Genomic DNA, 15928 nt, shown 5'->3' on the forward strand with positions numbered 1-15928 from the left:
CTTTGAAAGGTCTTAGTGGCCATAGAATAGTCCAGGCTAACTCCAAGTCCTTCCTGTTCCCCAAGCAATCTCTAGAATGAGCAAGCATTGTACCACCATCAGGATGACTCTGTTAATCTATCTGTCCTTCTATCCTCTGTCTCTCTGTCTGTCTGTCTATCTATCTACCCAACCATCCCATGCCCTGCCCCCAACTTGATAAAACTCAGTCTGTAGAGAAGTCAGCACCTCTTCCTCTCTCCATCTGTCTGCTACTTCCATCTAGAGTAGACCACATTCTTGGTCCATCTCAGGCCTTCCTCACCAGCCCTAGATAGGACAACATAGGTCATGCTTAATGTCCTTCAGGAAGCCCGACCTGCCTTTCAAACCAAACTTCTGACCCCTCCTATGAGCCTCTGAAAGGACTGGGTCTGCTCTCCCTCAAGCCACATCCACTGCCTTGGGCTGTAGAGTGGGTGGGTGCTTGGGACTAACTACTCCTGTCTCTCTTGCTTCTCTCCATCTACACAGATGGTGTCATCCTCCTGAACCTCCTAGACTCTTCCTCTCCCAGCCTTACTCTTACCCCTCCATGTAACCCCAGCCCTGGACTTTCATATCCTAGACCCCTTATTTTCCACAGAGAAAGCAGTTGATTCCTCTTTAAGTCTGAAAGCAGGAGCCACTTGGGTGTTTTCATTTCAGGGTCTCTTGAAATAATGAGTTGAATTCAGTCTGTACCTGTCTCAGTATGGTCCTGGGCTAAGAACAACTTTGATGTGGTTATGGGGAGCCCACCAGAGAAGACCACTCAGACACAGTTTATAGCCATTTAGAAGTCTTTACTCCAGCTGACTGGTACTACACTCAGATATTTGGGACCCCAAGTGTAGCTCTGAGTTTTTCGAATAAGGGACTTTTAAAAAAAAAAATTGATTAAGTCAAGTTGACTTAGGCATCTGTGACTTTATTCTCCATTCCTGGTTCAATACTGATAGAAGCAATCTGCTCAACAATCTTGGAAGGACTGTGTAAATCAACGAGTCACTTGTGAATTTCCATTTGGTAACGATCCCATATTTTGGAGCCTTCACCCCGAGGTGTTTTTCTTGTGTCTTAGTACGCATGCACACCTGGTCTTTCAGATTCTTTTTCTTTGCCCTTTGGATGAAGTCAGCACACAACTTCTCCAGTGACTTCGTGTTGCGGCTGGTGAGCGTGATTGGAACTCAGTGAATCACCACCTCAGATTCCACAGGCGCCTTTCCAGTATCTTGAAAATCCGTGAGTGTGGTGCAGCTTTCTGACAGACTTATTCCTCGGCAGGAGCCAAAAGCAGTGAGTCAGGACTCCAGCAGACTGAACAGAGGTCTGCTGCATGCACCACGTCTCAGAAGAGTCAGGGACATTTTGTTTGTTTGTTTGTTTTTGTTTTTCAAGATAGGGTCTCTCTGTGTAGCTTTGGAGCCTGTCCTGGAACTCATTCTGTAGACCAGGCTGGCCTCCAACTCACAGAGATCCCCCTGCCTCTGCCTCCCGAGTACTGGGACTAAAGTCTTGTGCCACCACCATCTGGCCAGTAAGGGACTTTTAAAGGCAAAAATGACATTCTGTTATCTCAACAGCTGCAGGGGAAGCTTTGTGCAAGCAAGCAGTTTAACAGAAGCCGAGATAAGTTAGATGGGGCATCTTAACCTTGGGTTCCTAGAATAGAGGTGAGTAATTCTCCACAGACCTTCCTATCAAGGATATCAAGTTCTAGTTAAACCTAAAATGGCCTCAGCACACCTGTAAAATGAAGGAACCTCTGCCTTGTCTTACCGCGTCACAAGGTGCCAAAGCTTTGTGGGAAATAAAACAGAACCTAAAACAAAGCAGAATTTAAGAGGGAGGGAGGGAAGTGAGAAGAGGACCTTGGACAAGCCTAACACATCTACTCCCTGGCCCCTTGCAGAAGCTTTGCTGACCTGTGACCCAGAGGCAGGCCTGGCATCTTAATCAGAGTCGCTATCACCGTGATGAAACACCACGGCCAAAGCAAATTGGAGAGGGAAGGGTTTATTTGGTTTACTCTTCCACATCACAGTTCATCTTCACAGTCAGGAACTCAAACAGCTCAGGAACCTGGAGGCAGGAGCTGATGCAGAGGCCACAGAGGGGTGCCACTTTTGACTTTCTCCCTGTGGCTTGCTCAGCTTGCTATCTGGTAGAATCTAGGACCACCAGCCCAGGGTTGGCACCCACACACAATGGGCTGGGCCGTCCTCCATCAATCACTAACTAAGAAAAGGCTCTACAGGTGTTTTCTTAGCGGAAGCTCCCTCCTTTCTACAGATTCTGGTTGGGTCAAGTTGATGTAAAGTCATCAGCACACCTGGCAAGCAGCAGGGACTCAGCAAACTCTGTCAGGGAGAGCCCTCCCAGCTGGCAGCAGGAGGAGGCTGGGCTTTCTGGTGAGAAGCGGGTTTTAGCTCTGATGTGATCGAGTGTGTTTGGGGCAGGTTGGCCACAGAGCTCTTGAGTTCTGGTTTCTGATTCTGGGAAGGATGACTGAAGTCTCTGAACGCTGACCCTGAAGCAGTTTGCTGCTATTAAGGGAAGGGGCACTGAAGAGTGCATTTCAGGTATAAACTTGAAAATTTGTGCTAAAATTGCCAGAGGCTTATTATCACTTCTCATGTCAGAGTGCGGTGGGGAGATGTATGCTTTCTTTTTTCCAGAGAGCTTCCAGGATACAGCCATTCTTTCATGACCACAAAGACAAAGGGGAGAGCTAATGAATTTATGTCCGATTTAATCCAGTAATAGCAGGCCTCCTCTATGAAGTATAATATATATATATATATATCCCATTATCCTGTAATAAACCTTTATGAACTCACACTGTTTTCCAAAACACATGTATCACCAACTCCACAGCTAACATAAGCCTGGTGTTGAAAGGTTATATTCCTGAGAAATTAAAGTGAGTCCCGTAGTGAAATAATTTGGCATTTCAGGAACCATTTCTTCTGCACACTGAATGTCAAGGAAAGCAGAAGACGGTCTCTAATTATTGCTCAGGAGCCAAGAACAGAGCAGATTCATTCTCACCTAAGGCTAGTGCTCGAGGCTGATTAGTCAGATAAACAGGTCCACTGAGTAATAAATATTCTGTCGCCTTGTCTATTTCCTCTTCCCAGCAAAAGGCAATCTCCAGTTCTGCCACTAACAAACAAAACAAATGGAGAGGTGTGGGGTTATTTCCCGAGCCTTTTGGCCATGTTTTGTGACCTATGATTTGGCTCAAATGAAAAGCTAAACAAGAACGTGTGTATTCCAGGTGATGGAGACATACAAAAGCTTGGAGTCGGGAGGGAGGAGGGCGGGTTGTGGGGCCAGGGCTGAAGGGAATGGGGAATGGCTGGCAGTCTATAGGAAGAGGCTGACAGATCCGCAGGGACAGGTCCTGTGTGTGTGTGTGTGTGTGTGTGTGTGTGTGTGTGTGTGTGTGTGTTTGTGTGTTGAGGAAGGTAGAAGGACTCCTTTGCAAGCAAAGGAATAGAAACTTGTGCAGTCTAAGTAGCTGGCCTCAGAAGGAGAGGGCTGTTTGGAAATGTTTGTGGACATTTGAGTTTGGAAATGTCAGTGTGATAAGAGACATGGTGGCCTTCATAAGCCTCCTAGGTTCTCTTTGCCCACAGAAAGGCAGGTGCTCTCTTTGCAGGGGTTCAATAAGCATGGATAGAGGACCAAACACACTGGAGAGGCCCCAGCACTTGTTTGGGATGCAGTACCCATTAGTGATTTATTTTGCAGCATCTGACATCTCCAAGCAACTTTTCTTGTAACCATAGCAACTAACTACACTGTGGGCCAGGTTTTTATCCCAACTAGTTAAGTTGTGAAGCCCTTACTCCTTATGAAGTAGAGCTTTCTGACACATTTACCTTATAGATGGGGAAACTGAGGTTCTGGCAGGATAGCCTAACATACTTACATTGACACACCAACCACCCGTGGAACTGAGATGGGGACCCATAGAACCTGCCTTCATCTTCTCGTATCCACAAATCTGATTTGTTTATTATACACAAATCAGTCACCTGAGTCTTAAAAAGGATTGCTAAGGCACATGCATTATTGTCAAAATGACTTTCTATAAGGGGCTGTTGAGGCAGTCTGAACGGATTACCCTTGACCAGTTAGCTACAACGAATCCAAGCCAGGACCAACTTAACTTCAGCTTGTGTGTTCTTTTAATGAATTGCCGGTCTCTTCAAGTAGTGCAAGCCCTAGCTATTACATCAGCATCCCTCTGCTCCCAGCTCTGTGTCTGATACATATCAAAGCTACCTGAAGAAAGGGGTTATGGTGGCAAGTCCTCCCAGAAGCCAGCAGCCTCCACTTACTGGACTGGTTTTTTTAAACATATTTTTGTTTATACCTACAACGTATATGTATATATATTACCACCTAACATTTTCATACAATAGTTAATGATAACCGTGTACCCAAATTAATTTGATCTTCAAAAGAAACAACAGAGAGGAACGTCCTTAGAACAAGAAACAAGAGACGGCGGAGGAAATCTACATATGTGTTGGTAGGCAGGTGCCGCTTCCTGGAAAGTGTACGCTCTGACAAGATAGGATTATTAACTGTTCTAGTCCCTGCAAACTGAGAAACTTCTCCAGGATCTCATTCATGCCGTTCAGGGATCACAGCTATGAAAAGTTAGACATGGAAACACAGTTGGAGTTGAGCATACAGAGAATTCTGCCCCGATGGCTGTCTGCCTGCCTCTCCATCACAGTGTGACCTTATCTGCTTCATATCCAGGACTGGGTCAGTCACACAGCACCGCATATTACTCTGGCTGGACAGTGAGAGGCAACACTCTGAGTATCAATAATAACCCAGAGGACCACTGTGGCCTTGGACGTGCTGAAAAGCTAAGACCACAGCTTCTTTGTCCAGAAATGGCCTACCCCCACACCTTTCCCTAGGGACACCCGGCTGGCTTTAAAGTGACCTACCAGACAACTGAAAGAGGCCAGAGCTGCTGGCACTTGTAGAACCCCCAGTCCTTTGATCTTGAGAAGAGAGTCCCTTTGGAGAGAGGCTGCTTTTCGGTGTGAAATTTTCTGTTGATCATTGCCAGGGGAGTGTGCAATAAAATCCCAACGGAAACACGAGCATGGTGACCGCCCAGCCGTCAGTAAGATCACCCAGATTTCGAAACAAAATTTTCTAATGGCTGTATTTCTTTAAAAAATGGACCACAAATGAACATGTAAATAAAATCCCCGAAACCTTACGAGTTCAAAAAGAAAACGTGACTGAATACATCAAAAATAGCAAACAACAGAAGCTTGAAACCCAGGAGCAATAACAAAAAGAGTAATAGAGAGATTTTGCACACAGAAATAGTTTTGCCCTAGCAAATGAAAAGGAAAAGGAAAACTATAATGCATTAATATGTAATCTGTTCCTTTCAGCAGTGGTGTTTTGGCCTCAGTTCTGTTTGGTTCAGTGTTCACACAACTGCTCCTACTCAGTTCTCGCTGTGTGTTTTAACCTGCAACTTGCACTGTTTGGGGGAATCAAAATAAATAACTTATAATTAGCGATAGCTGGTTCTTGAATTGTTTTAAAACTTTGTTTTAAGTGTGTGTGTGCATGTGTGTCTGTGTGTGAGTACATGCAAATAAATGCAGGTGACCACAGAGGCCAGAAGGTGGCGCCAAATCCTCTGGACCAGGAGTTAGAGGAGGTTGGTTGTGAGCCTCACAAATTGGGTACTGGAATTTATTATTTTTTAAAGATTTATTTATTTATTATGTATACAGCATTCTGCCCGCACACCAGAGGAGGGTGCCAGATCTCAGTACAGATGGTTGTGAGCCACTATGTGGTTGCTGGGAATTGAACTCAGGACCTCTGGAAGAGTAGTCAGTGCTCCCAACCTCTGAGCCATCTCTCCAACCCGGGTACTGGAATTTAAATTTAGGTCCTCTACAAAAGCAGTTAAGTACTCGCTCTTTACCAATTTGCTATCTCTTCAGCATTTTAAACTTGTTTGAATTTTAAACTTGTTTTTGTTTCTTGTCGTTGTTGACATCGTTGTGTGTTTGTTTGTTTTGTGCTGAGGGTCAAACTCAAGGTCTGAAACAAGCTAAGCCAGCGCTACCACTGAATTATCTTCTCGGTCTTCTATTATCTTCTTGGTTTTGTTGTTGTTGCTGCTGTTTTAGACAGGGTCTCGTGCGTCCCAGGCTACTTTGAAACTCTTTATGTAGCTGAGGCTGACTTTGAATTTCTGATCCTCACACCTCTGTTTCCCAAGTGTTGGGATTACAGGCATGTGCCCCCATATTTGGTTTATGAAGTACTGGGAACTAAGCCTGGGATTTCATTTATCCTAGGCAAACCTTGTCAACTGAGCCTCATCCTAAGCCCCCAGATTGTCTCTAAACAGTATTTTCAGTTTGTCTGCTTTTAATTAATTTATTGATGTATTAAAATTGTTAAACTATCAAGCCTGGAGAGAAGACTCAGAAGTTATGAGCACTTAAAGTACAATTGTGGGGACCAGAATTCAGATCCCAGCACCCAGGTCATGTCAGGAGTTCTCAGATGCCTATAAATCCGGGTTCAAGATTGCCCTCTAGGCTTCTAAGAATACCTGTATCATGTGTACATATACTTACACTGACATCACACATGTACACAAATTAAATCAAATATTTTTTTAATTTTAGGAGATTTTGATTTTATTTTAAAAATTTGTCTCAAAAAACCCAAAAAATTAAATTTAAAAAAAAAAAGCTTGTCATAGCTCTTAATTTTTCATATTTTTACTCTGCTCTCTCCCTCTGTGACTCTCTCTCTGGTCTGTGTTTGTGTGTGTTTGCGTGTGTATTCTGATATCCCATTTTCCCCCCTTGATGTCTTTGAAAGCACACTGACAATGTTTTGTGGTCTCACTATCTGCAGCCTTCTGCAATTATTATTCAGTGGTCGTTTGAAGGGTTATAACATGCACCTTAAATTCACCTCGAGCCATTAACCTGAGGAAATACTAATGACTTCATGTAAAATGCAAGAAGCTGGTGCAGTATAATATTCTTCACCACACACATGTCTCTTGCGACCTTGCTGTCTTGTAAATCCAGTCCATGGATATGAAAAACCCATAATCACAGTGCTGTGAGATTAACTTTACTAAAGCATGTATTTTTTTAAAAATTGGTTTTGACTTACTTATTTTGTGCACTAGTGTTTTGCCTGCATGTATGTATGGTATGTATGTGCCCCTCATGCTTGCCTGATACCTTCAGAAATCATCCAAATAAGACATTGGAGTTCCTAGGACTGGAATTAAGGATGGTTGTGAGCCAGCACATGGGTGTTGGGAACTAAACCTGGGTCCTGTGTAAAAGCAACAAATGCTCTCAACCACTAAGTCAACTCTCCAGTCCCAAAGTCATGTGTTCTTAAGTAAAGAGAAACCACAGGAAAAGCAACATTTCGTATGCGTCGACACATCTGACATTTCTGGGCTTCTTCGTGTCAGTGATCAGCCTGAGGTGTCTGCGCTGTCCCTCTATCCTGGAGGGCAGCTGCTGCCTTGCTTTGTTGTGCATCTGCTGGCTGTGCCCGGCAACGACTTCTCCCAGGTTCTGCTCATCTGAACAAGTTCAATCTTGCCTTCATTCTTGGAGGAGAGTGCCACTGTGCTTGGATCGCTGAACTCACAGGATTTCGAGGGCTTTTGTTGTTGTTTGCTTTGATTTATTGAACCATTTGACTAAGTTTTAGGAAGTCAGCCATTAACAGCTATGTTGAGTGGTTTGCGTTTTCACGTTTGTCATCCTTATAATTTTTTTAATTACATTTCTTCTTTTGTAGGGGGCATGTGCCACATTGTGTCTGGAGGCCAGAGAACAGCCTCGGGGTAGGGGTCAGTTCTCTCCTTCTACTACGCTGGTTCCAGGGATAGATCTCGGGTCCTTAGCTTGAAGACAAGCCACCTCCACCTGCTGAACCACTTCATCAGCCCAATATTATCACTTTATCTTTGGTTTTCAGCACCCTGACTATGATGCTTTCGAGAGACATTTTCTTTAGACCATTGAAGTTTGTTGAGGTCCTCGAGCCTCTAACATTTCTCCCCATATTTAAATCATCTCTTCCAATAAATGTTTTACTTGCCTCTTTATTACCTTCCCTGGGATTCCAGAGTGCATATGTTAGGCCACTTCATGTGGTCCAGAGGACTCCGAAACTTTATTTTTCTTCAATATTTTTCTCTCTTTCTCAGAGAAGGGCCTGTTCATTGATCTGCTGTCACATCTGCTGAGGATTCTGATATTTCTAAAGTGCAGCTGTTCCCAGTTAGGCGATTTTTATTTTAGCATTGAGCTGTTTGCACCACAGTTTTTATATTGTTTGCACGTCGTCTCTGTGGCACTCTCCACAGGAGGCCTATTTTCTCCATTATTTAGATATATTGTCTTTTAATTCTTCCAACATATCTATCACTGCAGTGTTGAAAGACTAGTCAGCGGAGGCCAAGAGATGGCCCAGCTCAGTCAGGTTCTATTAGCTTCTTTCTTTTTGGAATATGAACACGATGCCATCTTTCTTAGCGAGTTTAGTGATAACCGATGACGTTGTAAACTACATACATGTGTGTGGTCACGGACTGGATCCTGCCGCGTTGTTCCGAGGTCTATTGGGTGTGTCTGGAATCTGCTGCATGCTCTGTCTCCCCATGGGGGTCAGCACTGACATCCACTCTCCTGATAGCAGGCAGCTATGAGATCTGCTCTCCCCATGACAGGCACTGGTGAGACCCACACTAATGCCTTCTCTGCTTTGGATGTTGGTGCCACTGGCCTCCTCTGCACTCACACAGTTGGTGGTCAGACTAGGCTCTGAGCAGAGGTGAGGTTCCAGCTTATGTTTTCTGTAGCATGAATAAAAAAAAAAAAACCCAGAGACAAATATTGGAGTTCAACCTGAAGGTCAGAAAAGCAAAACATCTAGCCACTGGCTTTTACCTCTACCTCCATCCGAAATGGCGATCCTTACTCCAGTAGTCCTCAGAATGAGACTGAGAATGAGACCTGTCTCCTTCCATTTTATATTCCTCTCTATGCTGGGATTAAAGGCGTGCACTACTATCACCCAGTTTCTATGGCAAACTAGTGTGGCCCCTGGGATTAAGGTGTGTGTCACCATTGCCTGGAATCTAAGGCTGCCCAGGGTGGCTGTTTTACTTTTTGATCTTCAGGCAAGCTTTATTTATTAAAATACAAATGAAATATCATGACAATTTTTCTGACCCTTAAGACTCTGCTCCTCTGTGGGTATTGGGCTAACTTTGAGCTCCATGCCCTGGCATTTGGGACTCATTCAAATTCAGCTTTCTTCTCTGCTCCTGGTGGGGAATGCTGATGTCTGTCAACACAGTGTGTTCATGAAGATCTCCTTTCTCTCTTCCCTCTGGCTGCTTTTTCATGGGTCCCGGACGGGTTTCCCCCATATATCTACTCTGGGTTGTCATCGGAGGTTACTACTTCCTCCTTGAACTTCATGCTCATCCTCCTGGGGTGCTCACAAAGCCATGATTTCTGGTTTCTTATGAACTTCTGCCCAGTTTCGAGGACTCATACCTAACAGGAAAATCACCTTGGTTCTACCAGCTGCTACATCTAATGGTGGGGGTCTTGGGGTGAGTCTGCATCCCATGCTGAAGTGCCACTGGCTCGCGGTGTAAGCCTTCACCTTTGCAGGCAAGAAAGTGGGTACCTCTGCCTTGTGTGTACTCTCTGATGAACCCAGAAAGTCAACCACTCTATTTTAACCAAGCTTTGTATTTGCTTCTACATGGATTCCCATGTCCACTTTGCTGCCCGTTAGGAACTGAATGTTTGCACACCCTCCCACATCCACACACCACAGTCCTCATCCTAGTGTATTGGGATGAAGAGCTAGGTCTTGGGGGCACAGTTAACCACAAGGACAGCCACCTTGATGGTATCTGTGCCTGAGTTTAACTTTCCATCGTTGACAACCTACCTGACCTGAGCAACCCTACGGGGAAGGGTTACTTTGCTCCCAATGTCAGAAGTTGCAGTCCCTCATAGAGGGGAAGGCACAACAGAGCTGGGCAGCTGGAATCATGGTTACAAAGAAGGAGAGGGGAATTTTCCTTTGATTCGCTTTAGTCCATCAGGACTCTCACAAAGGGCGGGTCTTTCCTCTACTTAGTTAGCCATCCTGGGAAAACCTCCTGGACATAGCAAATATGTCCATTGCTGATTTCTTAGGCTCCTCTCAAACAAGAGAAGTTGGCAATCAAAATTAACTATCACAGGCCCTGATTGAAGGAAACAACCGCATCTTCTCCATGTTTCTTGTCTAAGAGCACCGCAGAGATGGAGCCATCTGTGGCTCGGGAGTGAGGCTCTCACCAGAACCCAGGCACACCAGCACCTCAATCTCAGGATTCCAGCCTCTGGAATGGGAGAAGCAAATCCTGTTGTTTAATTCCCTTGGTATATGCTTTCTATAACAGAACCTACTCTGCAACCTTAAGGGGTTTTCTGAAATTTTACACACATGCACACACACATGTGTGTGTGCTCCTAGGTATACAAATACAACCTGCTCAGTCTGTATAATGTCACTATACTATAATGTACGTGTTTATGTATATGTGTGGGATTGAGAATGAGGGGACTAGAGAGATGGCCCAACACTTAAGAGCACTGGCTGCTCTTCAGAGGACCTGAGTTCAGCTCCCAGCACCCACATCAGGCCACCCACAATCATCTGTAACTCCAGTTACAGGGGATCCATTGCCCTGTTCTGACTTCCACATGCACTATGTGTATAGAGGTGAATAGAGGCATCCATGCCAAGTATCCATACACACAGCATAGAAGTAAGTATTTATTTTTTATTACAAGTCGATTGCATTATATAAGAGAGTCTGCCCTCTCCTTCGAATCCTGGAAGGAACTAACTGGATGTTATTCATGAAAAGACGCAGTCACTGATGGTTAATGAGGAACCAGAGAAAGTAATAAAGGAGATGGATTTACAGTTCCCTAGACTGGCCTAAAGTTAAATATATCTATTAAGTAGCTCGATCAGTTACATTGTAGGGAGAGTCGTTGACTTCTTGTTGTGTTTGTCTCGGTGTGAATGATAAGCTGTTGGCAGCCACTGAAAGCCCTAGTGTTATTATACTCCTGTCTACTTTTCCCGCACATTTCCTAAGGTTTACATTTTATGCATGCGGAGGCTAATGTATATTTCATGCACAATTATACTGGCCTCGTCTTTCATTGAACCTTCACTGTTGTAAAGGACTTCTCAGTCACTCTTCTCAATGATAAAGTTTTTATTGAATAGTTCTGACCTTTATCCTGATTTCAGTTGTTTAAAACTAGTTCCTGTGTTCCTTTCCCAGCACAAAGGTATCAAGGAGTCTAGAGTTTGGCTGCAAGGTCCCCCAGAGGCTTGTGGCAGGACGGCCATCGCGCTTATGTCCTTCCCAAGGCTGGAATACAGGCCCAGCTGAGTGCAGACCCAGCGCACGGATATTCCAACATCATTTCATATCCTAGGCGCATGTGGCCACTCTCCTTTTCCTCCACAGACATTCATCTTTAAGACTCAATCTCCAGCAAACTCATAATCACCTATAACTCCAGCTCCAGGGATCCAATGCCCTTCCTCTGGTGCCCATGGGCACCTACACTCATCTCTCTCTCTCTCTCTCTCTCTCTCTCTCTCTCTCTCTCTCTCGCTCTCTCTCTCTCTCTCTCTCTCTCTCTCATACACACACAGAGAGAGACATATAAAAAAATAGAGAGAAATCATATTATACATACAGAGAAATACCAACAGACACATTTTTTTAAAATAATGATGCCGTTGGCATGTCTAAGTGCCTCTTTGTCACCTCTTTGAAGAGATAAATGCACCTCTCATCTCCATTATCACTCCTTCCTCAGTTTGAAGTTCTGAACTGTTGTTTATTGATCATTTTGACTACTAACATTCTACGACAAGGTTCATTTCTTCATCAATTTCTTTAACCAAAGATCATCTGGAATGTAGCAAATCTTAAACATGTGACAGGTATCATGTGTTTTAAGAACTTTTAACACTCCATCTTCCCCCACCAAGAGACTCTCTCTTTCGTAAATGATCCAGTAACATTTATCTAATAGGTTAAAACCAGACAGGAAATCTACAGGTTCTCAACCTGTGGGTCACAAACCCTTTGGTAAACCTCTATCTCCAAAAACATTTATATTATGATTTATAACAGTAACAAATTGTAGTTATAGTATAATTTTATGGTTGGGGGTCACCACATGCAGAACTGTATAAAGGCTGAGAACCACTAGTTTAAATTGACTCTTTTGTTCGGTTGATCTCTTCTCATTTTGCTTTGGCTGTCCCACTGTATTGAACTAGAAAGGAATGTATGTACATCTGTGGTTTGAGTACACTGTCTCTGTCACTCTGTCGCTTATGTGGCCTGAAGGTTTGTTTGGAGGCACACAAGGCAACCTTAAAGACAGCTAAAGCCTTTCATTATGAGGCTGGGGGAACCAGGTCAGAACCCAAATCTTCAGTCATGTTCTAATTCCTTCTGTGTGGTTTCCATGGTCTGAAAGCATCCCACGGGCGGAAGGTCCGGCTGGCATCAGCAAGTCTAACTCATGGCTTGTATTACTCTCAGGACTGAACCTAGCACTCCAGTGGTCTCTTATGGAAAAAAGGATAAAGAAAACAATGGGGTCCTCAGGGTCCTCAGGTTACAACGCCTTCGGCAGATGCCAACACTGCACTTCCAGACTTCCCAGCTTCCCGAACTGTGAGAGGGAAAATCCCCTATCTGAATTGTCCAGTCTTGGGTATTCTCTTCTCACCACAGAAACCAACGGAGACACACAACTCAGCAAAAGACACCATCACATCTGAGACAGAGGCTGAGCTCTGGGGACAGTGGGAGAGCCTTAAGGGCTTCGTTTTTCCTGCTGTTGGGAACTCATGGTGGGAAACAATCTAACCTCAACATGACATGGCTCCCAAAAGTCCCGAAATAAAGGTTCCCTCAAGTCTGTTAATTTCTAGCTGTAAAGGAATCAGGGTTCTAGAAACTTTTCTCTCTTATTCCTTCAGTTAGGGACCACTGGGCATGAACCTCACTGGTCTCCAGTAAGAGGACTAAAGCATGAAGCCAGACCATCATGTCTGCAGAACTATGGTGGAGGAGGGGTCTGCCCACCAAACAGGCTCTGCCTTGTCTTCAAACCCCCGGGGGAATTAGGTTTGGAATTCACACTGAAACTGTGCTGTGGGTCTTATGACTCCCATGATCTGTCTGCAACCATGTTTTCTTTGGTTGTGATAAAGCCCCAAAGCCACTCAGTGAGGGAAGGCAGGTCACAGTGCATTGTGGAGGGAAGCCAGGAGTTCAAACAGGAACCTGAGAGCAGGCACAGAGGCAGAGATGACAGAGGAATGTTGTTGTTTACTGGCTTGCTTCAAAGCTTGCTCAACAACCTTCCTTCCACAGCCCAGGACCCCTGTCCAGGGATGGCACTGTTCCCGGTGGGCTCTGCCTTCCCACACCAATCAAGAAAATGGCCCCCCAACATGACTATAGACCAGTTTGATAGAGACAGTTCTTCAGTTGAGGATTCCTCTTCCCGGATGTGTCAAGATAACAACCAAAACCAGCCATCACAATTACCTTGGTAACAGCTACTCTCCTCACTACCATCAGCTATGAGATCACTGTATGGGTTAGCAGTATTTCTGGGAAAAAGAAAAGAAAAGGAATCTGCCTATCATGCCATTCTTTGTAACCATAGTGACCTCATTGTGAGAGATGATTTTTTTTTCTGTCCAACGTGATTAGCTTAACAAGGACCCATATTTCCTGAACTTCCTCCTTCCCTTTCCCCTTCGCACCAATTAGCCAATAGTGTCAGATTATGCAGCCAAACATAATGGCAGGAGATGCAGTCACCACCTACGTCAGCAATAAAAGACAATGACCATCTTGGCCACGTGTGCTCACTAGCCCGGTTTGGGTTCCACACACATATCCCTTTTGCAAAAAACAATTGCCTTGCTGGGTTAGCACCCCACATTAGCATCAAGGTGGGTCACTGTTCATGGAACAGAGAGGTGTCTCACACCTGTGGAACTGTGCTGGGACGCTGGAGGCGCGGTGCTGAGCAGTGACTGCCTGCTGGCATAACACTTGGACTTGCACCGGGAACTGGTGATGCCATCGTACTAAACCTGGACTGGAGAGATGCTCCTTCAACTGGAGTGCAATAAGGAGGGAAAGAGAGCCATGCAACGGTGCAGGAAATTTCCCCCAAAGCATTCGCACCTCAAACTGAGACCTTAAGGCTGATTGGCTGATTAGAACTCCAGCAACTGGAATTTGGAGCGTTTCAGGTCCAGAGTTTAATTACAAAGTCTTGAGCCATCTTTAGACCCCTAAATGGCCATTTATTTTCCCACTTCTTTGTCAGACCAAGCATCCTGTGATGAGCAGATAAAAACCTTTTGGAGTGTATTAGCACAACTGTATGTAGTTTCTACCAACCAAAGGCTAAAAGAAACCTCAGCTGTGCCATAATTGCCTACTTAACACTTCATTCGTTCTGTTGCTATTAACGCTTCGTGAAACTGCTTCCACGTGGAATTCAGGGGTAACGAATGTGTTCCCTGTCCATAGTTACTCATAGCTTGTTCCAACTTAAGCTCTCTTCTTCCCTTTGATATGAGAGTTGTGTTTTTGTGAGGACCATAGGGAGGTGGAAGGGAAAGACTGCCCTTTACTCACAAGGTCCATGCTGGGTTCTAATCCTGCCTATGTGCTGCTGATGCATGCCCTTGTCAGGGCAAGAGAGGCTCACAAAAAAGCACAAGAAAGTTACAAGATGAGTAAGTCCTTATGTAAGTAGTGTATCCTTGCTGGGGGAGAGATTCTGTCCTGAAACTGCCTACAGGTAGGGCAGGATGTTCCTGTGATGCAGCTTCCAGGAGCAGTCACCAGTCCTAGACGGACCCTTCAATGATGCAGCTCAGTCACCCATGCTACTGCAAGTGACCCCAATAAACGTGTTGGTTCAAGCTAGAATTGGATGCATCATTGCCCCCTCTCTGTCTGGTGTGAACAGAAATAGATCTACCAGAAAAAGAATCACCCACATGACACCAACCACTCATGGGAGGTTGGGGGAAGGCACCTGGCCATTTGGAGTTATTGGTAGACAGTTTGACTAGCAATTTGCATACACCCAGAGTAAAGTAGTTGTTGCCCCTTAGGCTCCTGCCCCAGTGTTTACCTACAAAGCAGACAGTATTTACTGATACTTTCAACTGAAACTTGATCCCCATGAGCTTACTCTTGTTTTTGAAGCACTCCGGTATTCTGTTTTTCAAATTTATTGACCTGCTTTTGCAGCTCAACCTTTTCTACGACATCTGGAAGATACAGAGGGAACCCTTGCTCTCAGAGAGAAATTCTAGTGTCTCTGTGAGTCACCGACAATGACAGCTTCCTTCCCAGGAGCATCTGATACCCACTGAAAGACATTGCCCTTTTCCAGGAATCCCATTCTAGATCATAGTGTGGGAAAGATGACAGGGGGCAAAAGAGTGTTCATTATTTACATTCTTGTTCTAAAATTACCTGAACTTCAAGACTGGGTAGATGGCTCTGAAAGAGCACTTGTGAAAGCATAGCGCCCTGAGTTCAAATCCCCAGGTACTTCTACACATGTCTGGAACCCTAGAACCTGGGCACTAAAAGGAGAGACAGGTGGATCCCAGGAAGTCTCTGACCCGTCAGCCTATCCCAAACAGCAAGCTTTGGATTCAATGAGAAACCCTGCTTCAAGGGAATAAG

At 44.7% G+C, this 15928-nt stretch overlaps 1 pseudogene; it reads right to left on the reverse strand.

Moving 5' to 3' along the window:
- Window positions 1–933: 933 nt before the first annotated feature.
- Window positions 934–15928, reverse strand: part of LOC126498522 (40S ribosomal protein S20-like) — a 29689-nt pseudogene continuing 14694 nt past the window's right edge.

Source organism: Alexandromys fortis, unplaced genomic scaffold (genome assembly GCF_014885135.2).
Source record: "Alexandromys fortis isolate MF-2015 unplaced genomic scaffold, M_Fortis_MF-2015_v1.1 scaffold_3, whole genome shotgun sequence".
Lineage (NCBI taxonomy): Eukaryota > Metazoa > Chordata > Mammalia > Rodentia > Cricetidae > Alexandromys > Alexandromys fortis.